The sequence below is a fragment of the Uranotaenia lowii genome, chromosome 3, assembly GCF_029784155.1.
Source record: "Uranotaenia lowii strain MFRU-FL chromosome 3, ASM2978415v1, whole genome shotgun sequence".
Taxonomy (NCBI): Eukaryota; Metazoa; Arthropoda; class Insecta; order Diptera; family Culicidae; genus Uranotaenia; species Uranotaenia lowii.
In genome coordinates this window covers 20,583,267-20,610,175 of record NC_073693.1, presented here as the reverse complement: position 1 = coordinate 20,610,175, position 26,909 = coordinate 20,583,267, and the positions used below count along the sequence as shown (strand labels likewise).

At 33.9% G+C, this 26,909-nt stretch overlaps 1 protein-coding gene across 1 annotated transcript in view; it reads left to right on the top strand.

Annotated features, from left to right (window-relative positions):
- The first annotated feature begins 901 nt into the window (after nt 1-901).
- Nucleotides 902-26,909, top strand: part of LOC129751764 (talin-2) — a 198,843-nt gene continuing 172,835 nt past the window's right edge. Inside the window, exon 1 of the mRNA XM_055747459.1 lies at nt 902-1,034. The gene's annotated coding sequence lies outside the window, so the exon portion shown is untranslated. The remainder of the gene's footprint in view (nt 1,035-26,909) is intronic.

Sequence of the window (26,909 nt, the reverse complement as noted above, 5' to 3'; positions counted from 1 at the left end):
ACTTTTCACTTCTCTTTATTCATGTCTCACTGCAAAAAATATCTAAAAGCATACGGAATTTAAAACACGAGTGATCTATTTTTTCACAAATATGTTCGAAAAATGATTTAATTTTCAACTCCTTTTTATGTAATTTTAGCCTTTTTTCAAAAAGCTTATAGAAATGAATTGTTTTGCTCTAGTTTTACTTTCCGTGATGCAAATATCAAGCGGTCAAAGAAATTTTATCATAAACAGTGAAAAATTATATCTGTTTGATATAAAATTGAATTGAAATGTTTTAACTTGGATAATTTTATATAACGAGTTTGTTTGCGCGCCGGATACGAAAAGAATTCTGCGAGAAAATTAAAATTGGTAGTTGACTTATTATCTTTTTGATTGTTTCTTATCGATTTGAGCTCAAAGATTTCCTTTTACCTGTAAAACCCGCATAGCTTAGCCGGGTAACTCACCTTAACATAAATGGGAGAGAAAAAAAGGGGGTAGACGCCTCTGGTCAGCATAGAATGACAGCTACATAGCTGTCAGCGGCTTCTTATCGGCTTTTGACGTTCTTCCGTGTTCGCTTGATTCATAATTTTCCACTCACACACCAGCAAGGGTGGATGCGCAAATTCTGCGCATGCTTTCGAAGGTGAATGAATGTATGTGAGTTTCACATTTACTACCTACTGACTGAACCCATGTTGGTGTTTGTGCTGTAGCTTTCTCTTTTACTCCTCCGGCTTTCGTAGACCGGGTGTGGGGTGGTAGCATATTTATGTGTCGAACGAGCGGAAAAAGTAAACATCACACACCACACGACGCCGTCTTAGCATAGGGCATATGTGTTCGTTTTGTATATTTGCCGAGAGATGAAAAACTTTTGAAGCAGGAATATGGAAAAAAAGTCATGAGGGTAAAGATTCTGCGATTCTCTCCGTGGGCTGCGTGTGTATTGTGTATATGTCAGTTTTAGGGCGTTTTGAGTTAAAAGTGCTGATTTTTAAGTGTTTTCCCCAGGAAAAAAGCTGTACGGCTCGTCAAAAAAGGTACCAACAAGTTACTAAAGTTACATTCTATCGGGAGGATATGGTTTTGACACCGGAAGTTCCCGGGACGGATCATAATTTGAGGCTGAAATCTGCATCTGGCCTGGGACGGATCTGAAATAACATTGATCCGCCATTTTTTCCTGTCTCTTTCTCGATCTCGGGCTGCGAAAGACGTCTACGGGTTTTTCGTGTTCAAACTGTGTGCTATATTCTCTGATGGTTTTTTTTTGCATCGTTTAACCCTGTTTCGCAGAAAAGATATGATAAAAGTGTTAAAAATAAACATCATATTTGCGATGGGAGTTGGCTGGAATGCTTACGTAAATCAGCTAGCCAACCTGAGAGTTGGACGCAAATGTGACGGCTTAGCAAAACAATGTGTGCGATAATCGAATTAAAATGACACTCAGGTAGTTACACTCATTGCTGGGAGCGAAATTCGTATTACGGTCGCCTAATAAGGCTGAAAATCTCGAATCCCAAAATGTTTAAAAATTACCACAAAACAGGCAGCATCCATCACCGTAAAATTTAAAAATAAGAATCTCGTCCAATTCCGCTCAAGGCCGTTCGGTTCAATCCAATAAGAATAAGTCGGCACACGACGACGGACGATGGTGTCTCTCTCTCCGTTGTTTTTTTTTTTGCTTGCTTCTTTTCAGAAGCTTCTATGTTGAAACGGAACCGCATATGTTCAAAATTAGATCGATTCTGCGACTTTGCGGCCCCAAACGGCCAGCATTTGGGTGGTGATTCATAATTTGATCCGTGCAACGGTGTAACGAGATGGTGATGGAGTCCGCGCATCATGTGGCACACGACCAAAAGTCGCGGCGAAAAAACAGACAGTTTCCTCCTATTGACTAGGTTCTGTTCAGGTGTCTCAATTATAATTCTGCTTTTTTACTCCAAGCAGAAGGTGATTCGGTGCGATCTAGCACGATTATTGAGATTGATGATGTGATTTGAAATAACGATTGAACTGGCTGTGATTTTTTGACAGTGATCGTTGATCTCAGATTCCTATATCCAGAGTGGCCACAGAACCGGGAAAAAACTGGGAATTGAAAATCGAACCGGGAAAACCGGGAATTCAGACCCAAAACCGGGAAAATTAACAAAAGCAAACCGAAATACAGTTTCGGTTCTAAGATCAGGGATTCAACCCAAAATTCGAAATTCAATCTCCAAGTCAGAATTTGGGAGTTCAAAAATGTGTAAGAAGGATATCATAAGTTTGGAAATTTTTAAGCTACTTATTGATTTCTCTTCAACAACCTCTAAATTGAAAAAATCACTAATTTTACCGGAACCTAGAGTTCAAAACTGCCTCGAAGAATGAGATTAAAAATTAAAAAAGTCTTTTAAAATTCGTTCAAGTATCGCCATCATTACAATTTTTTAAAATAAAAAATACTATCAATAATATAAAAGCAAGCAAATTAAAGTTAAATTTCGAATGGAAATGAAAAATTTAAGAGTTAAACACAAGACCATCATCTTTATGCACGACACGGTGTTTTTTGTAGCTTAATAATAATAATTTGACATCGCCGAACATTTGCTTAGTTTCAAAGGAAACCATCTCGTATCAAACACACTGATTGGAAAATTAACTTTTTCCGATCACACTGGGCATAATTTATCCATAAAATTCTAAATTACACTTTTTAAAGCTTGAATATGTTAAGATTCCTTTGAAAATTTCTGAAAATTTCGAATAAACGGATTTCTAACCTGTTCCGTGACGAAAATTGAAATAAAATAAAAAAAAAAACGGTGAAAATATTTCCTTTTTTCATAAGGGTGTATCTAATCAGGGCCGTAGGAAGAACCGACTCATGGGGGGGGGGGGGGTTTTGGTGACTGATTTTTACCAATGATTTTTTGATCAACAATACACGAATACAAACAAATACATTATGTTTGTAATTATATGATTTATCATTTTGAAGTACTTTTACATTAATAGTTTTCGTATAAATCGTGAAATTAGAAAATTGGTCCTTAAGCAAAAAGGTGAACTTAATTCGCTTTCATAGATGGTTAAAATCTTTGAATTTGTTTACGAGTCTGGTAGGACATACTTAATTGATATGAGCATAAAATAAGTTTTTAGAAGAGCCTCCCATTTAAAAAAAGCTTATACATAGGTACTAAAATCAAACAAGCCCAATCTTCCAAACTATTTTACAAATTAAAAGTTTTTGAACATCGATGAAAATAAATCTTATTAAAAAAAAGTGAAAGATAAAACTCATCAGATTTTTCGATCCAATTTGCTTGGGGAAAACTTCAACCAAATTAATGATTTTAGTTTGCAATTTGGCATTTAAAAAACTTGAATATAAACACATTGCTGACCAAAGAGATATCGCGTTTTTTCGCATGCTGTTAATATGCTCCATTAAAATGAAAAATTCAAATGTTATGAATCGAATAATGAAACCTCATTCTACAAAATTTAACACGTTAATCAAATAAATTAAATTAGCAGTTTTTTTGTCTATTGGTTTCTGAAATATAAAATGCCGAATTTTGGTGTTCTTTATGTGTTGATAATGTTAAACAATATACCGATAAAATATAGAACTTTGTGCAGATTTTTGTTTTTATGAAGATCAAGTTCATGTTTCTTTAACAGCAAATATTTTTCATAAATAATAAATTCTCTAATAAAAATCCTGTTGATGATTTTTTTTAAATAAAATTTGTATATTTTTAAACTGTGACCCAAAGATGGGTCTTGACTCAAACATTCAGTCAGCGAAACTTTTTTTTTTTTTTTTGTAGAGAAATGAATCCAACTTAGATGAAATTTCAGGTACTAGATAAGGGAAAATTGATGTTGAAAAACATGCGAAAAAAATTCGCCTTGTCTCCCGGTGAGACTTGAACCCACATCTTGCGCCTCTCCGGGGCCCATGTATTAACATTCTACTACAGGAGACCAACCTGGCGTATGAATATTATACTGGTTGAGTGTCGATGTCTATCGGAAATGAAGGGAATAGTTCTCCCATGTGATCATAATCATTTTTCTAGGTCTATTTCTATTCCCATCTTTTCATCTTACGGTAGTTGGACTCAAATTTGGATATTTTAGGTACGGCAAGATTTGCATTGCCTTCTCATATACTGCACGGGTTGTCAGTTATGATGAGAAATGATGCGTTTGCCGTATTTGGATATCCAACCAAATTCGGTGTTTGGCACCGCCTTATTTTCTATTTTTAAACTGTGACCCAAAGATGGGTCTTGACTCAAACATTCAGTCAGCGAAACTTTTTTTTTTTGTAGAGAAATGAATCCAACTTAGATGAAATTTCAGGGACTAGATAAGGGAAAATTGATGTTGAAAAACATGCGAAAAAAATTCGCCTTGTCTCCCGGTGAGACTTGAACCCACATCTTGCGCCTCTCCGGGGCCCATGTATTAACATTCTACTAGTCCCTGAAATTTCATCTAAGTTGGATTCATTTCTCTACTAAAATTTGTATTTTTCGCTTAAAACAAAAAAATGAAATTCTACATTTTATTTGTGATTTTTAGCTGAATTGTGTTAAAAATCTAATTTTGATTAAAAATTTGAAATCTGGAAATTGAATTGACAAGCAATCTTAAGTTCATGATCTCTTGAATTCCTCAACCTTTTATGTTAATTATAAAATTTATTTACAAGCTAAAATTTTTTTCTGAATTTGAATCTGAATTCTTAATCTGATTTCTGAATCTGCACAGTAAACAAAAATTACCGAGTTCGGTAATTTTTTTACCGAAATCCTAACATATGTAAATCGTTAAACTGTTCGGTAATTTTTTCGGTAAAAAATAACGAACATCGGGTTTATTTTTTACCGAAAAAATTACCGAACAGTTTAACGATTTACACATGTTAGGATTTCGGTAAAATGATAATGAATATGAATTTCAAATAATCTGAATCTAAGTTTTCAATTTTGGATTGTCGTATCGAAGCTTTAAATGTTTTAATTTTATGTAGAATTAAGTTTAAGAACTTCGAATTTGAATATAAAACAATTTTTTTCTATTTTTTCATATTCGGAATTGAATATGATCTTAAAAAACATCATTCAAATTTGATATGAAATGCAAAACAAAATTTAAACCAGGACTTCAAAGCAGCTTTTCATTTCTGATTTCTTATGATTATTCGAACTGAAAATCAAGAATCCTGAACTGGATACAGAATCCGAAATTTATTTAAAATTTAAAATTCAGCCCTGAATTTCTATTGTGAGAAAATTTTGAAAAAGTGTAGCAGAATTTTGAACCTGGGATGAGTTTTTGAGGTTTGGGCATAAGTTTTTAGTCTAGATTTTTACTCTTAATTAACCTTAACCTTTTATCACAATTTGGTTCAGAATTTAAAATTTTGAGTGTAGAGTATAATACCTTGCTTGCTTTTTTGAATCTTCATGGGGGGGGGTTTAACCCCCAAACCCCCCCCCCCCCCCGTTCCTACGGCCATGTATCTAATTACATAGCCGAATAGTTGTTTAATCAAAATGAATCAAATATTTTTTCAAAAGCAGAGGTCAGAACAAATTTGAAGTCTTCATCAAAGTTGTAAATTGGACGGGCCCGTCCGGAGTATACGTGTTCACCACATGTAGACTTCAGACCAACCAGATTTCATTGTATAGGTTAAGGTAGTGCCACCTCTATCCCGGTACTACTTCTCCTAAATAATGAAATGTTGCAGTAAAGTATGGTGTACGTTAATAAGTTTCCTCGCAAAAATGCTCTTTCGCTCTTTTCAACATCTGTAAAATTTTCTTCTCACTTCTCTATCCATCTTTATCAATTTTCAGAACTACTTTTCACCGATATGCCGAAAAATAAATTTACAAAATTAATTAACGGTGGTTAACTTATCTTAAGAATAAAGTGTTCAAAATCCTCTTTTTGGTGTTCCGATTATAGTCGTTTCTACATCATTGTGCAACTCGCGACTTTTATCAACGAAGCAGTTGGCGCACCAGTCATTGAAAAACCTATCTGGATAACTGTGCTCGATCTTACGGATATCAGCTCAGGGGGCAACTGATTTACAAACTGGGCTATATCACAAGTCTTCACATTTTTTATAGCTTTATGAGAAAAAAATGGCTACTCCTAGGACCTATTTTCAAAAATAAATAACTTTAATTGAAAAATAACTTTAAACTGAATAATTTTAACTTAGTACATATACATTTCACTTGTGTATGCATTGTTCAAGCAAAAATGTTATTGGAAAAAAATGTCATCAAACCCTCCCCCCCTTGAGCCGGTTCTTCCTACGGCCCTGGCTTTGCATGTGTGCGTAGAAATTTATATGTTTTTTTAACAGAAATTTTTTTTTTAAGATTTTATGGCTTCTACAAAGTACATTGTTTTTTTTTTTATTTTTTTTCTCGAAATTTGCAAATTTTAATATATTAAATTATTATCTTCAACTCAAAATCCATGAGTCCTGAAGTAAGAAGTTCAGATTCTTGAAATAGTATAGGTAGTTTAGTTCGAGTATCAATAAATTTAAACGGCAATTACATTTACGCTTTGAAAATCAAAAATAAATATTTCTTATTTTTATTGATTTACGATACTTTTGATTTTATTATAATTTGATAATTTGATATCATAATTTTAAATTCCTTTTGAATTTTTTTCCTATATTCATTTTGAAACTGAAATTCCTTAGTTTAAAATAAAAAAATAAACAATCGGTGAATCTGAATTGAATAAATGTTTAATTTTTTTTTTTCTAAATCTCAAACTTTGATATGATGTTGAATAATACCCAAAACTGTTTAATAAAGACTCTGTAACTTGGGCCCATATTTTTTTTTTAACTTTTGAAGTCAGAATTCAAGATGCAAAAACATTGTTTGGTGAATGGTTTCTAAGTAGTTATTCATTAGACTGAGTCGATTTGGGGTCATTTTTGAATTTCTCAAACCCTGGGGTCTTAAAAGCTTCGTCTTGGTCCAAAACTCATCCATGATTTTTTGTAGAATTTTTAAGTAACGTTTACATGAGTAAATTTGAACTTAAATATTTTTCGCAACTGCCGGTGCAACAGGTCAGGAAATTCCAGATGTTTAGAAAGAATTTGTTCTCTCGACTTACGTTGGTTCACCTCAATTTTCGTTGAATCAAAAAACACGACTTCGAGTTTGACAGAATGTAAACAATACACATCAATGAGAAAGTGTGCAAAATTTGATTGATTTTTACCCAATGATAAAAAAATTATACCCTGTTGAATGTGTCGCAATAATTTTGTGTTGGCCCTTTAATTATCAAAACACTTAACAGTACACAAATTTCAATATGCCTTAAGGTCCTGTATCCACTTCAAAAAATAGTCACCCAGTAAAAATGAAAACTTTTTCGGAGAGGTTTCTTTTATTTTGCATGATTTCTTCTTCCAAACGACCGGACGTTCACCATTTATCAAAACCAGCGGAATTTAATTTCGCTCCATATGTGCAAATTGTTTCACCAAATTCCATCGGCAATTTAGCGGGGCCTCGGGGAGAATCTCGTGCAAATTAGTTGGAGCTACCCACCCGGAGATCGTTTGGACCTGCTTCGCGAGGTTCATCTCTCAGAGAGCGTTTGCCTTAAAACCGGGCTGATCTGAACCTTTTAATGGGTGGATGTGACATGTGGGGTAGGGAATCTGGCACCTCCAAGTACTTGAATTATGGACAGTCAACTCCACAACGGGTACGGTTTGTTTTGAACAATTCCTTCTAGAGCTACTCACTCACAAGTTAGCTCAAACTGCTGCTCCGGGATGTTTACTGAAAGGGGCGAAAAAAAAACAACAGTATTTACTGACACAAGCAAACCACAATAACAAGTGCATGTTCGCGGAGTTTGACGTTGCGGAATTCGACCTCCAAAGTGTGTTCCTCCTCAGCGCAAGCCTTCTTCCTCTCACACTACTTCCCGCAAGTCGAAATGGGCAAGAGTGGGTAGATTCAGGCCACGCCACTCGATCTCTACTTAGGCTTTGGTCAAAGTCGGAGAAAAAGTTAGCATCACTTCCATTCATAACCGCCCGCCATAGCCAAGATGTTGCGCTGTTGCTTACTGTGTTGTTCAATATTGTGTCGCCAACGCCGCCATTAATCGAAATCGACCGAACGATCAGCGTTGTTGCTGCCCGCGATCAATATGGTGATGGATCGAAAGTGGTTGATGGTTGTTCCGATACGTGTAGGCGACTTTTTAAATAGGCAAAAACTGCATTTCACTGAACCGCGCTAGACTGGATGGATTGATGTTGTTTAATGTGGCGACCGTGACAAGGCGAACTGGTTGTCACTTTTGCCTCCTCTGAGTGCTTCACTTACATGAAACAGTTAAGTTTAAATGGAATGATAACAAAATTTCTTGAAAAATTAATCAAAACTCACTCCAAACCACGAAAATGACAAAAATGAAAATGACATAAATGACAAAAATGACAAAAATAAAAATGACAAAAATGACAAAAATGATAAAAGTGATAAAAATGAAAAAAAAAAAAATTAAAAAAAAGGAAAAAAATGACAAAAATTACAAAAATGGCAAAAATGACAAAAATGACAAAAATGACAAAAATGACAAAAATGACAAAAATGACAAAAATGACAAAAATGACAAAAATGACAAAAATGACAAAAATGACAAAAATGACAAAAATGACAAAAATGACAAAAATGACAAAAATGACAAAAATGACAAAAATGACAAAAATGACAAAAATGACAAAAATGACAAAAATGACAAAAATGACAAAAATGACAAAAATGACAAAAATGACAAAAATGACAAAAATGACAAAAATGACAAAAATGACAAAACTGACAAAAATGACAAAAATGACAAAAATGACAAAAATGACAAAAATGACAGAAATGACAAAAATGACAAAAATGACAAAAATGACAAAAATGACAAAAATGACAAAAATGACAAAAATGACAAAAATGACAAAAATAATATAAATTACAAAAATGACAAAAATGATATAAATTATAAAAATGGCAAAAATGACAAAAATGACAAAAATAACAAAAATAACAAAAATGACATAAATGACAAAAATGACAAAAATGACAAAAAGGACAAAAATGACAAAAATGACAAAAATGACAAAAATGACAAAAATGACAAAAATGACAAAAATGACAAAAATGACAAAAATGACAAAAATGACAAAATTGACAAAAATGACAAAAATGACAAAAATGACAAAAATGACCAAAAACACAAAAATGACAAAAATGACAAAAATGACAAAAATGACAAAAATGACAAAAATGACAAAAATGACAAAAATGACAAAAATGACAAAAATGACAAAAATGACAAAAATGACAAAAATGACAAAAATGACAAAAATGACAAAAATGACAAAAATGACAAAAATGACAAAAATGACAAAAATGACAAAAATGACAAAAATGACAAAAATGACAAAAATGACAAAAATGACAAAAATGACAAAAATGACAAAAATGACAAAAATGACAAAAATGACAAAAATGACAAAAATGACAAAAATGACAAAAATGACAAAAATGACAAAAATGACAAAAATGACAAAAATGACAAAAATGACAAAAATGACAAAAATGACAAAAATGACAAAAATGACAAAAATGACAAAAATGACAAAAATGACAAAATTGACAAAAATGACAAAAATGACAAAAATGACAAAAATGACAAAAATTATATAAATTACAAAAATGACAAAAATGATATAAATTATAAAAATGGCAAAAATGACAAAAATGACAAAAATGACAAAAATAACAAAAATAACAAAAATGACATAAATGACAAAAATGACAAAAATGACAAAAAGGACAAAAATGACAAAAATGACAAAAATGACAAAAATGACAAAAATGACAAAAATGACAAAAATGACAAAAATGACAAAAATGACAAAAATGACAAAAATGACAAAATTGACAAAAATGACAAAAATGACAAAAATGACAAAAATGACAAAAAACACAAAAATGACAAAAATGACAAAAATGACAAAAATGACAAAAATGACAAAAATGACAAAAAATGACAAAAATGACAAAAATGACAAAAATGACAAAATTGACAAAAATGACAAAAATGACAAAAATGACAAAAATGACAAAAATGACAAAAATGACAAAAATGACAAAAAACACAAAAATGACAAAAATGACAAAAATGACAAAAATGACAAAAATGACAAAAATGACAAAAATGACAAAAATGACAAAAATGACAAAAATGACAAAAATGACAAAAATGACAAAAATGACAAAAATGACAAAAATGACAAAAATGACAAAAATGACAAAAATGACAAAAATGACAAAAATGACAAAAATGACAAAAATGACAAAAATGACAAAAATGACAAAAATGACAAAAATGACAAAAATTATATAAATTACAAAAATGACAAAAATGATATAAATTATAAAAATGGCAAAAATGACAAAAATGACAAAAATGACAAAAATGACAAAAATGACAAAAATGACAAAAATGACAAAAATGACAAAAATGACAAAAATGACAAAAATGACAAAAATGACAAAAAATGACAAAAATGACAAAAATGACAAAAATGACAAAATTGACAAAAATGACAAAAATGACAAAAATGACAAAAATGACAAAAATGACAAAAATGACAAAAATGACAAAAAACACAAAAATGACAAAAATGACAAAAATGACAAAAATGACAAAAATGACAAAAATGACAAAAATGACAAAAATGACAAAAATGACAAAAATGACAAAAATGACAAAAATGACAAAAATGACAAAAATGACAAAAATGACAAAAATGACAAAAATGACAAAAATGACAAAAATTATATAAGTTACAAAAATGACAAAAATGATATAAATTATAAAAATGGCAAAAATGACAAAAATGACAAAAATGACAAAAATGACAAAAATGACAAAAATGACAAAAATGACAAAAATGACAAAAATGACAAAAATGACAAAAATGACAAAAACGACAGAAATGACAAAAATGACAAAAATGACAAAAATGACAAAAATGACAAAAATGACAAAAATGACAAAAATGACAAAAATGACAAAAATGACAAAAATGACAAAAATGACAAAAATGACAAAAATGACAAAAATGACAAAAATGACAAAAATGACAAAAATGACAAAAATGACAAAAATGACAAAAATGACAAAAATGACAAAAATGACAAAAATGACAAAAATGACAAAAATGACAAAAATGACAAAAATGACAAAAATGACAAAAATGACAAAAATGACAAAAATGACAAAAATGACAAAAATGACAAAAATGACAAAAATGACAAAAATGACAAAAATGACAAAAATGACAAAAATGACAAAAATGACAAAAAATGACAAAAATGACAAAAATGACAAAAATGACAAAAATGACAAAATTGACAAAAATGACAAAAATGACAAAAATGACAAAAATGACAAAAATGACAAAAAACACAAAAATGACAAAAATGACAAAAATGACAAAAATGACAAAAATGACAAAAATGACAAAAATGACAAAAATGACAAAAATGACAAAAATGACAAAAATGACAAAAATGACAAAAATGACAAAAATGACAAAAATGACAAAAATGACAAAAATGACAAAAATGACAAAAATGACAAAAATGACAAAAATGACAAAAATTATATAAATTACAAAAATGACAAAAATGATATAAATTATAAAAATGGCAAAAATGACAAAAATGACAAAAATGACAAAAATGACAAAAATGACAAAAATGACAAAAATGACAAAAATGACAAAAATGACAAAAATGACAAAAATGACAAAAATGACAAAAATGACAAAAATGACAAAAATGACAGAAATGACAAAAATGACAAAAATGACAAAAATGACAAAAATGACAAAAATGACAAAAATGACAAAAATGACAAAAATGACAAAAATGACAAAAATGACAAAAATGACAAAAATGACAAAAATGACAAAAATAACAAAAATGACAAAAATGACAAAAATTATATAAATTATAAAAATGACAAAAATTATATAAATTATAAAAATGGCAAAAACGACAAAAATGACAAAAATGGCAAAAATGACAAAAATGACAAAAAGGACAAAAATGACAAAAATGACAAAAATGACAAAAATGACAAAAATGACAAAAATGACAAAAATGACCAAAAAATAACAAAAATAACAAAAATGACAAAAATGACAAAAATGACAAAAATGACAAAAATGATAAATAACTGAAAAATGACACAAAAATGACACAAAAATGACACAAAAATGACACAAAAATGACACAAAAATGACACAAAAATGACACAAATATGACAAGAATGACAAAAAATTCAAAAATGACACAACAATGGCACAAATATAACACAAAAATGATATAAAAATGACACAAAAATGACACAAAATTTAAACAAAAATGACACAAAAAAGACACAAAAATGACACAAAAATGACACAAAAATGACACAAAAATTACACAAAATTGACACAAATATGACAAAAATGACAAAAATTTCAAAAATGACACAAAAATGGCACAAAAATAACACAAAAATGATATAAAAATGACACAAAAATGACACAAAAATAAAACAAAAATGACACAAAAAAGACACAAAAATGACACAAAAATAATACAAAAATGACACAAAAATGACACATAAATGACACAAAAATGGCACAAAAATATTACAAAAATAACACAAAAATGATACAAAAATGACACAAAAATTACACTAAAAATAACAAAAATGACAACAATGACTAAAATGACAAAATCACCAAAATGACATGTCAAAAATTTCAAAAATGACACAAAAATGACACAAAAATGACTCAAAAATGACACAAATATGACAAAAATGACAAAAATTTCAAAAATGACACAAAATGGCACATCAATAACACAAAAATGTCACAAAAATGACTTTAAAATGACACAAAAATGACACAAAATTGACACAAAAATGACACAAAAATGACACAAAAATGAAACAAAAATGACACAAAAATGACACAAAAATGATAAAAATGACACAAAAATGACACAAAAATAACACAAAAATGTCAAGAAAATGACTTAAAAATGACACAAAAATGATAAAAATGACACAAAAATGACACAAAAATGACACAAAAATGACACAAAAATGACACAAAAATGACACAAAAATGACACAAATATGACAAGAATGACAAAAAATTCAAAAATGACACAACAATGGCACAAATATAACACAAAAATGATATAAAAATGACACAAAAATGACACAAAATTTAAACAAAAATGACACAAAAAAGACACAAAAATGACACAAAAATGACACAAAAATGACACAAAAATTACACAAAATTGACACAAATATGACAAAAATGACAAAAATTTCAAAAATGACACAAAAATGGCACAAAAATAACACAAAAATGATATAAAAATGACACAAAAATGACACAAAAATAAAACAAAAATGACACAAAAAAGACACAAAAATGACACAAAAATAATACAAAAATGACACAAAAATGACACATAAATGACACAAAAATGGCACAAAAATATTACAAAAATAACACAAAAATGATACAAAAATGACACAAAAATTACACTAAAAATAACAAAAATGACAACAATGACTAAAATGACAAAATCACCAAAATGACATGTCAAAAATTTCAAAAATGACACAAAAATGACACAAAAATGACTCAAAAATGACACAAATATGACAAAAATGACAAAAATTTCAAAAATGACACAAAATGGCACATCAATAACACAAAAATGTCACAAAAATGACTTTAAAATGACACAAAAATGACACAAAATTGACACAAAAATGACACAAAAATGACACAAAAATGAAACAAAAATGACACAAAAATGACACAAAAATGATAAAAATGACACAAAAATGACACAAAAATAACACAAAAATGTCAAGAAAATGACTTAAAAATGACACAAAAATGATAAAAATGACACAGAAAGGACAAAAATGTCAAAATTTGAGTTTAAAATCTAAAGTTATTTGTTTGATAAATTTCTTACAACTCGGCCCCTTTGGGGAACGCATCGGCCCGATGTGCTTCATGAACCGCCCTCTAGCAGCGAGAATAATTTTTCAAGGTGGTAAAAAGGCGGAGATGATATCATGGTGGCGCGCAAAGATTAAACAAAACGGAAAAACGAAACGGTAGCACAATGTAGCCAATAATAATGACTTGTTTAGTTACTATCGCAGCCCCTGTCGATTGCACTTGCACTCAACAAGTTCTCGGGAAGTCGTGAAAAATGACTTCATTGCTGCAGCATGGCATTCGTCGTGATGCTACAATTTGGCACGTCGTATCCGATGATTGAGACACGCCTGAGAGAGAAAAGGTTGGATACATTTCACTTTATGCAGCTGAATGTAAATACGCCGTAAGGTCAATGGATTTGGTTTCGTTTTTAATGTGGTTGTACAATATACGGGTGCTATTTTTGGAAATAACTGTATTAAATTAGAAAAAAAATTGAAAAATTACAGGAGGTAATTATCATCATAAATAAGTATGGATTTAAATAATCTCTGCCTGTCGGCATGGATTTTAGCTATAAGGTATGCCAAAACATAACCTAGATTACTACAACTAAGTTTGAGTCAACACGGCTGTTACACAATTTTGCTCATATTTCATTCAGATCTTACTCCGCTATTCATAATAGAGCAGCCGAAACAAAAACCGTTCAACGTCCAAGGACTGATCGAGATCACGTCGACCGCGACGGCGACGACGACGACGCCACCGGCTGCTGGCGTCCAGCCGGGCTCGTCCGTCCGGAAAGCGTCGTCGTTGTGTTGTTTCCGATTCCGTAATAATTACACGCACATTTATGTGCGTACACACTTTCTGAAAAAGAAGTATCGTGCGCCCCTAACAGATGAATCGTGCTCTCTGTTCAGTAAATTTCTGTTTTTCAATACTCCCGCCTGAGATGTCGGCGCACGGCGGAAATATGGTGATCTCACCATATGTTTGGTATCCCAACTGGCTTGGCGCAAGTAACGAGTGCAGGTAGGGCTAGGTGGGGTAATTATGAACAAAATTTCTTCATTTGGCACACTTACAGCAACCATATGTTAATTTCTTATCACAAACTATGAAAAACTACCATCAATGAATGTTTCCGTTCTCTTAATCATTCTGTAGAACAACTTTTGTTTTTTGATCGCAATCTCTATCCTTGGGATGTCTGTTCATAATTACCCCGTCTGTTCATATTTACCCCACTCTCTAGGGGGTAATTATGAACACGGATTACGAACTTGGTATAAAATTTTTGAAAAGTAACAGCAGTTATACGTTACATTTATCCATAGTAAGCAGTGTATGGTGATTTTTTACTTAAAAAATTATGTTCATAATTACCCCAAACTCTGTTCATAATTACCCCGGACTATGTTCATATTTACCCCGAGACTTGTCCAATATGATTTATATGGTGACAGGAAATCTCAATTCAACACCAAATAATGAAAATTATTAGCAGTAACAAGAAAATGGGTTGTGTGGAGTTTCCGGGAAGCAACAATTCCAATTGTTTAATACGTTTAAGACTGTATTAAATTATTTCTGTAATTTACAAAATTTTAGTTTGTTTTCTCTCTAGCTATAATATAGAATGCTTACGTTTAATGCTTATTTGATGAAACTCCTCCTTATATAGTTCGACTTCAATCTCTGGTGCAATCGTTCTAACCTCCAAATTCAAAACTACCTCTGCCTCAGACTTACGTTGGAAATCCTGAACCTGTTGTGATTATATCACTGTAAAGTAATTTTTATACACTTATATTCATTTTCAGCAGATCACCTAATCACCGACGGTCATTCCAGATTAATATCGGAACCTTCTATCTACTTTCTCGTGCTTTAGGAACTACTGTAATTTTGATAATTTTGTAAAAAGAGTTTCACATAACAATGTTCATCTTCTCAACTTACGGTAACGAATTAACTTTCTCGTAACGGGAAAATATATTTTAGAATAAAGTGAAATATGGTTTCGCAATTTATATGACTGCGTTCAACTTTTACTCTTCATTCCTAGCTTAGAAATGGCGCTAAATTTCTAATCTTCATACCTAGCTTTTATAATTATTATTATTATTCTACGGGTTGTATTTTCGAACATCATTGATGCCGGTTTACCGAAATGTCACAGGCCTGCTGTTGAGTTTCGCTGAGATGAGACGTGTCGACTACCTGTCGTGACACTCCCCCCAGGTATGCCATTTCAATGGTTTACTTCTTCTTCACGTCGGACATCGAGAACGGCTAACTTTACAGCAGGACGTTCATAGATTCCATTAGATGTTTGAATAACCGCTTTTCTAACTTCCCCATCGTTACTAGGTTCCGCTGATATCACTCTTCCCATTGGCCAACAGTTCCTTGGTAGATCAGGATCTACTACTAGCACAATGTCCCCAGTTTGTATTGGTTTAACAGGATCCAACCACTTCGACCGCTTCGTAAGTTCCGGTAGGTAATCTCGAACCCATCGCTTCCAGAATACATTGGCCTCTGCCTGTGAAGACCGCCACGTTTTTCGAAGTGCTGCAATACTGTCGTCAAAGGTTGTCGCAGGTTTTAATCCGTTTGATGATCCCAGCAGGAAGTGATTAGGGGTTAGGACGGGAACATCTGAACCTTCCGAATTAATATGAGTAAGCGGTCTCGAATTGATTGTGTTTTCGATTTCAATGAGTAAGTTTCTAAGGATTTCGTCTGTGAGTTGATGTTTTGGTTTGATTTGATTCAAGTTGCGTTTCACGGTTTGAATCATTCGTTCCCACGAACCGCCCATGTGGGGTGATGCCGGTGGAATAAAGGACCACGACGTATCTGGACTTGATATCTCTTGAGCCATATCGTGTTGATTTACATCTCTAAGTGCCTTCAAAAGTTCATTGCTTGCTCCTACCAAGTTTGTCCCACGGTCACTAAACATTTGAATCGGTACCCCCCTCCTTCCCATAAAATTACGAATTGCCATGACACAGGAGCTCGTTGTCATAGAGTGGGCAATTTCGATATGCACAGCTCTTACAGTAAGACATGTCATTAAAACACCCCATCGCTTTTCGGTACTCCGTTTGACTGTTACATACAAGGGTCCAAAAAAATCTATCCCGGTGAAAGAAAAGGGTCTCGTGAATGGTGAAAGTCGTGATACGGGAAGATCACTCATCGGTGGTGGACAAGGTACGGCTCGAAGATTCTTGCACACCTGACAATTTGCTTTGACTTTCCAGTAAAGACTTGTTAGACGAGGAACAATGCGAAATTTCAGGCGTATTTCATTTATTACCGTTGCATGGTTACGATGATAAAATTTAGTATGATAAAATTGTACTATTAACCATGCAACATGGTGATCTTTAGGCAAAATCACAGGATTCTTAGCATCCATGCTCACAGCTTCACATGCTCCGATGCGTGTCCTGGCTCTTAGAACTCCATTTTTGTCCAAAAAAGGCCACAACGCGTATATTTTACTACTTTTTGGGATGCGTTTTTCGGAATCAAGGGTAGACGACAGTTTATAGATTTCTTCTGTGAAAACTTCACGTTGTGCTAGGCGAAATAGAACTGTCTCACCTAATTGTAATTCTTCTCTAGAAAGTGGCCCAAGCGATTTCCGTTTGCTCTTTGGACAGGTCTGGATTTTTATATATCTCAACACATAAGCAGCAGTACGCCGAGCAAAGTTCCATGATGAGAACCGATGCAAATCCATTATTGGTTCTGAAATACGAATAATTTGGTGATTGAGGACAGGTTTGCGTAGTTCTTCATTTGTGGTTCCCTTAACTTGTTGAGTCGGCCACATTTCGGCATCTTGCTTCAAAAATTCAGGGCCTATGAACCATCTGCTGCTATTGGAAAGGTCTGGATCACGATGCCATTTTGTACCATCATCTGCTACATTTTGATCCGTTGGTATCCATCTCCATTCTTGTATTTGCGTAAGGTCTAAGATTTCGCTTATTCGATAACCGACGTAGTGAGAATAACGTCTATGATCGGACCTTATCCAGCACAGGACGTCTCGTGAGTCGCTCCAAAAGACTTTTTCGTGAACTTGCAACTTCAAGGCCTTTATAACACAATCTGTGAAACGAGCACCAATTACCGCTGCTTGCAGCTCCATTCTAGGGATGGACAGAAATTTCAACGGGGCAACTCGGGTTTTTGCTCCGACAATCCTGCATTCTACGGTTTCGTTTTGTTGAAATCTGAGGTAAACAACAGCAGCATAACCCAGTTCACTAGCATCTACAAAGGTATGTATCTGTACGATAGTGTTAGAATCCAGTGTTACTAGTGATCGATAACAACGAGGAACCTGAACTTTCTGAGCGCTGGGTAAGACACGAAGCCAACGCAACCAATTTTGAAACAGATTGTCAGGTATCTCATCATCCCATCCAATCGCAGTTCGCCAAATCTCTTGGAGCAAAATTTTCAAAAATATCAACAAGTGAGAAAGGAGGCCGAGTGGGTCAAATATTGACATAAGAGTTCGTAAAACTTCTCTTTTGGTCGGAATTCGCTTTCCCGCAAGTAGCTCTGTATCGTGTTTGGCGGAGAGTTTGTATGTAAAACAATCTGACTCAGTGCACCACCACATTCCTAAAACTTTTTCAGTGGTTGTTTCTGTTTTGATATCGATACGTTTTTCCTTAGAATTTTTTTGGTTGAGTGCTGCCATAACTGTCGGAGAATTCGAAATCCAGTTGCGCATTTCAAATCCGGCCTGCGCATGAACGTAGCGTACTTCCGTCGCTAGCTTAATTGCTTCTGCTTCCGATTCAAGGCTGGTCAACATATCGTCCACATAATGATTTTCGAGGATTGCGTCGACTGCTTCCGGGTACATTCCTGCGTATTGCATCGCATTGAGATTTTTTACATATTGAGCAATACTAGGTGAACAACATGCTCCAAATGTCATAACGTTCATAACGTAGGTACTTGGTTCCAGATCTGAGGGGTTGTCAGCCCAAAGAAAGCGTTGACAGTGCTGATCCTCTTTAGAAATTAACACCTGGTGAAACATCTCGCGGATGTCACCACACACTGCTATTCGGTTTTCTCGGAATCTGAGAAGGACGCCGTTGAGTGATGAATTTTGATCTGGGCCTTTTAGTAGGAAATCATTAAGCGAAACGCCTCCAGCTTTGGCTGCGGCATCCCATACTATTCGTATTTTACCAGGCTTATTGGGGTTAATCACTGGAAAGATTGGCAAATACCAAACTTTAGGGCGTTTTTCTAAAAGCTCAGCATCAGACAACTTTCGAATGTATCCTTTTGACAAATAGTCTTGCATCATTTCGCGAATAGTTTTAGCTAACAATGGTTCTCGTTTAAATCTGGCTGACAAACACTGCAAACGACGGAGGGCAAGTGGCTTGCTGTTCGGAAGCTCAAATGTGTCATACCGCCATAGGAGACGCGCTTCAAAACGACCTGATGCAGTACGATAACTTGTTTCCAAAATTGTTCGAGCCCGACGATCATTGTTTGACTCAAGAAGTAAGGATGGTTTAGAAGAACCCATATTATCAATTGCAAAAAACTCCTGCATTGCTGTGTGTAGCCCTTCATCACTTTTTCCTTCACATTGACACCTTTGGATGTTGTGGTGGCCGGTAAATTTGAATTTAGATGTTTCGCCTCCTCCATAAACCATCCATCCCAGTCGAGTTTTTATTCCGACTGGTTCGTGGATTTGGCCTTCGCGACCTTTAAGTACGAACCCTAGATTAGTGTTATTGCTTCCAATGAGAATTTGAGGTTGTATTTCATGGTAGGACTCTGCTGGGACGCCCTCTAGGTGTTTGTACTTCCTGCTCATTTCTTTCATGTTCAGCGATTGATGGAAGAGATCCAGTTTTTTTACCGTATGAACCTCTTGTAGTCGATATTTTTGTGAGTGGCTACTAGTACCCGATATTTCTAGCGTTATGTTTTGTGAATTCAATTCTGTTCTAGTTTGATTACTAGTCCAACGTAGACATAACGACTGAGTTTTGCCCTTTGTTCCAAGTTCAGAGGCAAGTGCTGAATCAATCAGCGTTACTGACGAACCGTCATCTAAAAATGCGTAAGTTGACACCTTTGATTGGGGGCCATACAGTACGACAGGGATCACGCGAAACAATGTATGGTTGTGGCTGTTATGATGCATGTTGGCATAGGAAGTAGAAGGAGCATTCAACGTATGTTGAACCTCCGATGCTACAGCGACATTCCGTTCGAAATTGTGCAACAGGGCATGATGCTTGGAGGTGCACTCATTCTCCCCACAAAGTTTTTGTGATCTACACGGAGCTCTGTGTTTTCGTAGGCATCTTTTGCAAAGTTTTAGCTCGTTGACAACAGACCAGCGAGCTTTATAGCTAAAATCTTTGAAACGTTTGCATTTCTCGACGTTCGGACAATCACCTTTGCAGATTTTGCAAAGTTTCTCTGAGAACTGACTTTCAAAAAATTGAGTCGGGGAGTTACCTTCAGACTCAGAGTGTGCATTTAGGAACGCGGGAGATTGTCTATGTTTAATATTGTGTGGTGCATTTGATGGAGATCTAGCAATTGGTGAAACTGTCTCGGCGAGGTCATATAGCCAGTCAGCAAAGGTCAAGAGTGTGGTGTGAGTGATTGTACGCCTATATCTGAGCCAATCTACTTGGTAGGTAGTTGGAAGTTTATCAACCAGTTCTCGCAAAAGGGAAACATCATAAGTGTATTCATCTAAATCACACGCTTCAATTGTTGCGCATAGATTTTTAACAGAAAGAGCAAATTCAACCATTGTATCAAGCCGATTTTGTAGAGGAGATGGAGAATTCCGAATTTTTGAAACCATGTTCAAAATAATTACTTCGGGATTTCCATACAGCATTTTAAGTGTGGAGATGATGGTGGGTACATTGGCGGGATGCATTAGCATACACCGAACTGCTTCATGCGCTTTACCTCGTAGACATTGTTGAAGTCTTATGAGATTTTCGTCCTGCGTATATCCACACATTTGAGTAGTGGTGCTGAATGTAGAAATAAACAAAGGCCACTCTTCTGGAATTCCACTGAAACCGGGTAGCTCACGAGAAGCTGCTTGGCGAGCGGCTACTTGGCTGCTGGAGAGATCATGGTGATTGTAGGAATTTCTCTGAGACATTTGGGTATCCACCTTCTGCGGAGTAGACCGATGTGGTGGGATAAAGGGGCCAGCGCTAATGGGTTGCATAGTCGGATAATTCGTTTGATCGCGATTGTTAGGGACTGAACTTGTTGGACGTGGCTGTTTGCAATCCAGTCTTTGAACAACAGCGAGCTGAGAAACATTTTCATCATCTGGTTGTCTCTGGACATCATACGACTTCAACTGTTCCGGCTTTCCTGATTCGTCTAACCACTGTGCTACCTTATCAGTATTCGATACATCTGTTCCATCGGCGGATACCTGAGACGAGTTGCTAGCCATCTCTAAGAGCAAATCGAATCGTTTGTTAAGATTGTCCATCTTACGCCTATGCTCTTCTTCTTCCAATCGTTGGACTTCTTCCAATCTTTGCAGTTCCAAATTAGCTCGACGATGAACTGAAGATTTTGTTGAACTGGGGGCTCGTTGTTGAGGTCGTTGTCCTATAGGAACTTCGCAAATTTGATTACAGGGACCGCTGAGTGGTATTTGTGCAGAGGCAGCAGATCGTTTAGGAATAGTTCCGGTAACAGAAGATTTGGCATTATTAGGAATCAACGATTTGGGATTTGCGCTTTTCGATTCTATTAGAGCACAACTTTCTGAACTAACTAGAGTGTTTGAGCTTTCCACAACACGGCAGGGCGACTGATTAACCGAAAAAGAAGCGATGGGGGGAACGACTGTTTCTGATATTTTGGACATGGGTGCATTTATGGGGGAAAATTTTTTGGATGATTCAATTTCTCTCGTGGTAAGTGGAGGATAAGATGTACCGATTGCATCTGAGGGGGTATTCATGGTGACACCTTTTAAATTGGCTTGGGTTTTGGGCAATGATACATTTTTTGGAACATGAATGACACTTACATTATCTCCTTTGCATGCAGCACACCTCCACGGTTGATTATCCACCTCCTGTGTTACTTCCCCACAATGGTAATGATACATAGATTCGCAGGATTCACATTGTATCATTTGGTCGGTGTCTTCATTGGAGCAAGCCTTACAGTGATTGTTGGCTTTTGGAACGATCTTCTTAGAGGCCACTCCGTTCTTAAGGGTGGTTGTCGATTTAGTAGTCCTACGCATCTTGGACGAATTAAACAAATAATTTAATGTGGAGTTTCCGGGAAGCAACAATTCCAATTGTTTAATACGTTTAAGACTGTATTAAATTATTTCTGTAATTTACAAAATTTTAGTTTGTTTTCTCTCTAGCTATAATATAGAATGCTTACGTTTAATGCTTATTTGATGAAACTCCTCCTTATATAGTTCGACTTCAATCTCTGGTGCAATCGTTCTAACCTCCAAATTCAAAACTACCTCTGCCTCAGACTTACGTTGGAAATCCTGAACCTGTTGTGATTATATCACTGTAAAGTAATTTTTATACACTTATATTCATTTTCAGCAGATCACCTAATCACCGACGGTCATTCCAGATTAATATCGGAACCTTCTATCTACTTTCTCGTGCTTTAGGAACTACTGTAATTTTGATAATTTTGTAAAAAGAGTTTCACATAACAATGTTCATCTTCTCAACTTACGGTAACGAATTAACTTTCTCGTAACGGGAAAATATATTTTAGAATAAAGTGAAATATGGTTTCGCAATTTATATGACTGCGTTCAACTTTTACTCTTCATTCCTAGCTTAGAAATGGCGCTAAATTTCTAATCTTCATACCTAGCTTTTATAATTATTATTATTATTCTACGGGTTGTATTTTCGAACATCATTGATGCCGGTTTACCGAAATGTCACAGGCCTGCTGTTGAGTTTCGCTGAGATGAGACGTGTCGACTACCTGTCGTGACAGGTTGTTTTATAAAAACTCATTCCAATTCATGTATAAAACTTGCAAAATAAACAAATGTAATCAAAATTGAGATGTTAAACAATAGAAAAATAGCTATTTAGTGTTCTTTCTAAATGATATTTTTCTATCTTTTGTTTCAAGAGTTCAATTTCTTTGTTGCACCTTTTACATTTTTGTTGATTTCTTTTTTTTCCGTTTCTTTATGACTTTACAGAACATTTTATTTGATAGGACCTCTCCATATGTGTGACATTCTAGACAAGTTAGGCTACTCGATAGTTTTTACATCCATTTAAAATGTCCTGCGCAGCAAACATCGAGTCTTCACCAAAATGTCGTGGGCTAGGCTTTTCACGTACGTGCGAGGTATCATGAAATTGCAACCTATACATATAAAGGAAATTCGAAAATATTTTTAAAGGGTTGTTACACAAAAACACTTATTAAAATCTTCTTGGATCAGTGAACATTCATTTTTTACAATTCTTGTCAGTTCTATATGATCGACAGTTTTGGAAAATATTGACACTTATAATTTTTTTTATCACCTGTATGAAATTTTACATAAATAGCTCTATTCCTTAAAAAAAAATTAAAGTACTACCGAAGTTTTCTTCAACAAACTGAAAGAGGAAATCTTCAACCAAAAGATGTTTATTTTGCACCAAATTAAAAAAAATATTCGAACAAATTAACATTGAAAAAACTATCTATCAGGTACCAGCAAAGGGGTAGGCTTGAATTAACATCGAAAAAAGTATCTAAGTTAACAATTAGACTGCAAGAAAATAGATTTTGGATCTTTGATATCCGAATATAACATATAAACAATTATTATTTTCTGTTCTGAATAGCAGCACGTTGTTCAAACATACAGGAAAATTGATCTTTGCTTTGTGGACTTATTAACCAATTAAATGTATCAAAGTTTTTCATATATTTTACTGTTGACCACAGAGATTTAAGGTTCATAATAATGTTTAATTTCACACAGTTATGAATAAAAGCTCGATCAGCAAACCTTTTGTAAACGAATGGTGAATTCAATTTTTAGTCTAATTAAACATTTCTTCAAGTCTGGTTTATAACCTTTATGTTTATCAATTACCAAAAAACCTGGATTTGGAAGCACGCAAAACCTGTATTCGGTATTAGAGAACTATTCCTGGGATACAGGTTTTCGGTTTTGGTATTACCGGTAAAACTTTTGACTGCCTTTTTGCTATCAACGAAAAGCAAGTTTTTCTCACTATTTATTTTAACAAAATTAAGACTTTTTAAGTTTGGTTACGGATTGAGCTTTTTTTCAAAATTTCTGTTTTATTCACTTTTTTCCACTTTTGAAATTTCATTTTCAGTTTTAAAAAAATGGGGTTCAAAAGTTTTTTGCAAAGACTGAAAAGAACTGGCATAGCTTTTTTTCTAAATCCGAATCTCTGTTTTGGAAAAAAATCAATTTTTCAAAAATTCAAAACTTAACACATTGCGGACCTAATTTCAATATGAAAGTTATTGATTTTGGTCAAGTGGATTCTGTAATATAGAATGCCGAGTTTTGATGTTTTCCGGCTAAAATTTCTTCACGGTCGTTAATGTGTTAAGATCAAACAGAAGGGGGGAGGGGTAGTTTTGTAAGAAGTTTCTTACAAGGGGAGGGGGGGAAATGGGTCTGGAAATGCTTGGGTAATTTGTGAATGGCCCCCTAAGTTGATGAATGAATCATTTGACCATTAAAAAGCATTAGAAATGTCAGGAAATGTATTAAAGCTTAGTTCTTTTAGAAATGGGACAGTTACGAATGCGTGTATCTCAAAAACCTTTCGTTATATTTAAATACTTTCTATGAAGGAAATGAAGGTAATCTTATGATAATTCATGAAAAAATTTGAAAAAACTTATCTATCATTTTTTGTAAGAATAAATTCTACTTTATTATGGGTACCTCCCTTCGGTCAGCGCACACTTTTTTCAGTCATGATAATGATCAGTTTTTCAAACTAATACTTCGTCTAATCTGTATTTTAGGTGGCTACATCCCCCTCCTTCAATTTCTGATACTTTTCGGACCAATACTTTTCTTTTAAAAGAAACTGAGGCCACTTGAGCGGATACAGCTGTTTCGAGATTAACAAATTTGATTATTTTTGAGCCACTTTTCGAGCGTTTTTAATGGAATTTCTGCTGGCAAAATCTGGCAATAACGAAGTAAAACCATGAGGAGATTAAAATTAAAGTATAATCGTTTAGTATAGATCGTAGGTTGCGAAGGGTACATAAAAGATTACTCTTTTTAGGCCTTTGAAAAGAGTGAAAATCATAGTTTTCGTTTTGAAAATAGTTGTTTTTTTTCCACAGGAGCCTAATTTTGGCAAATCATTATATTATATACAAAATAACCAGCAAATACATACTTTAATATACTCGGGACCTTGCCACGAGCAGACGTGGTATAGGATTCAAACGCTGGAATTTGTTTAAAATAGGGTATTTCATAAGTTTTGTCGTTCATCAGAAATCATCTGTCTCATAGCCTCGGAACCAGATATACAGCTTACGAGCTGTGGATCTAGCAAAAATTTTTTGTTTGAGGTTAGGTTTGAATGACTCATTAAGAGGCAACACTTTCAGCTTATCGGAGTTAAATTTTTTTCGAAATTTTAGCGATCTACCCATAATTTTTCGCTTACTGAAAATTTAAAATGCTCGTATGAGACTTGACTTCCCTGATGACCCTTAGCCGAAGTTGCCGATCATATGCTTCACTCTAATGGTTGATTTGAACTTTGTGGACATTTTTGATAGTATTTCCATACTTTTCCACCACTCACACACAGTAGTTCTTTGAATAATCAACGGTTTTGTCGGCCATCAATTTGATAATGATGGATTTTGAATGAAACTGTGCAAAATTATTTTTTCCTTTTTCTCTTGCATCGTAAATATCTCAAAAACGCGTAAATTTTTTATTTTGAAAAAAATAGGTCGGCTAGTACTTTTTACAGGCAACAAAATGCTGTCAAAATTTCGATTGTACGATTACTAGTAAACGAGCTATTAGCAAAAGAAAGTGTCCCATTTCTAAAAGAACTAAGCTTTAGAAGATGTGTTCATAATTACCCCATAGGACGAAAACTATGTGAATAAGTGCGAATAATATTTTTTAAAATTTCTTCAAAATCCAGACAGAGCATCATAAACTGGATGTAAAACATGTGATAACAACATCCCAGCTGGATTTCCTATGACCAGATATTCAAAACATTAAACACTGTCCAAAACGATTTCTGTTTCACGAGGTAATGGTTTTTTAAAACATCTGAAATGATATCATTATGATTTGAAAACAAATCGGAAACACCTTACAGCTATCAATCGGATGTTAAACTACCACTTTTGGAACTTTTTGTGTTCATTCATCCCCCACAGCAGCGCGTATGGCACTTGTTCGGAATTACCCCGTGTTCATATAATTACCCCACTTGACCCTACACGCGCAACGCAGCAATGTTCTATTTGTGGAAGACCGATGTAAACAGTGAATTGAATTATAATTGAAATCCGGTAGAAGCAAATCGAATTCGTAATTCCAGAAACAAATTTATATAAAAAAAGAACTTTCTGGATTATATATTTTAGCACAAATATTCGTTTCATCCTATCGGTAAAAGCTATAAAGGTTCTTAAAACATCATGTTTTTCATAATTCAAACTTCTTCTACTTGAG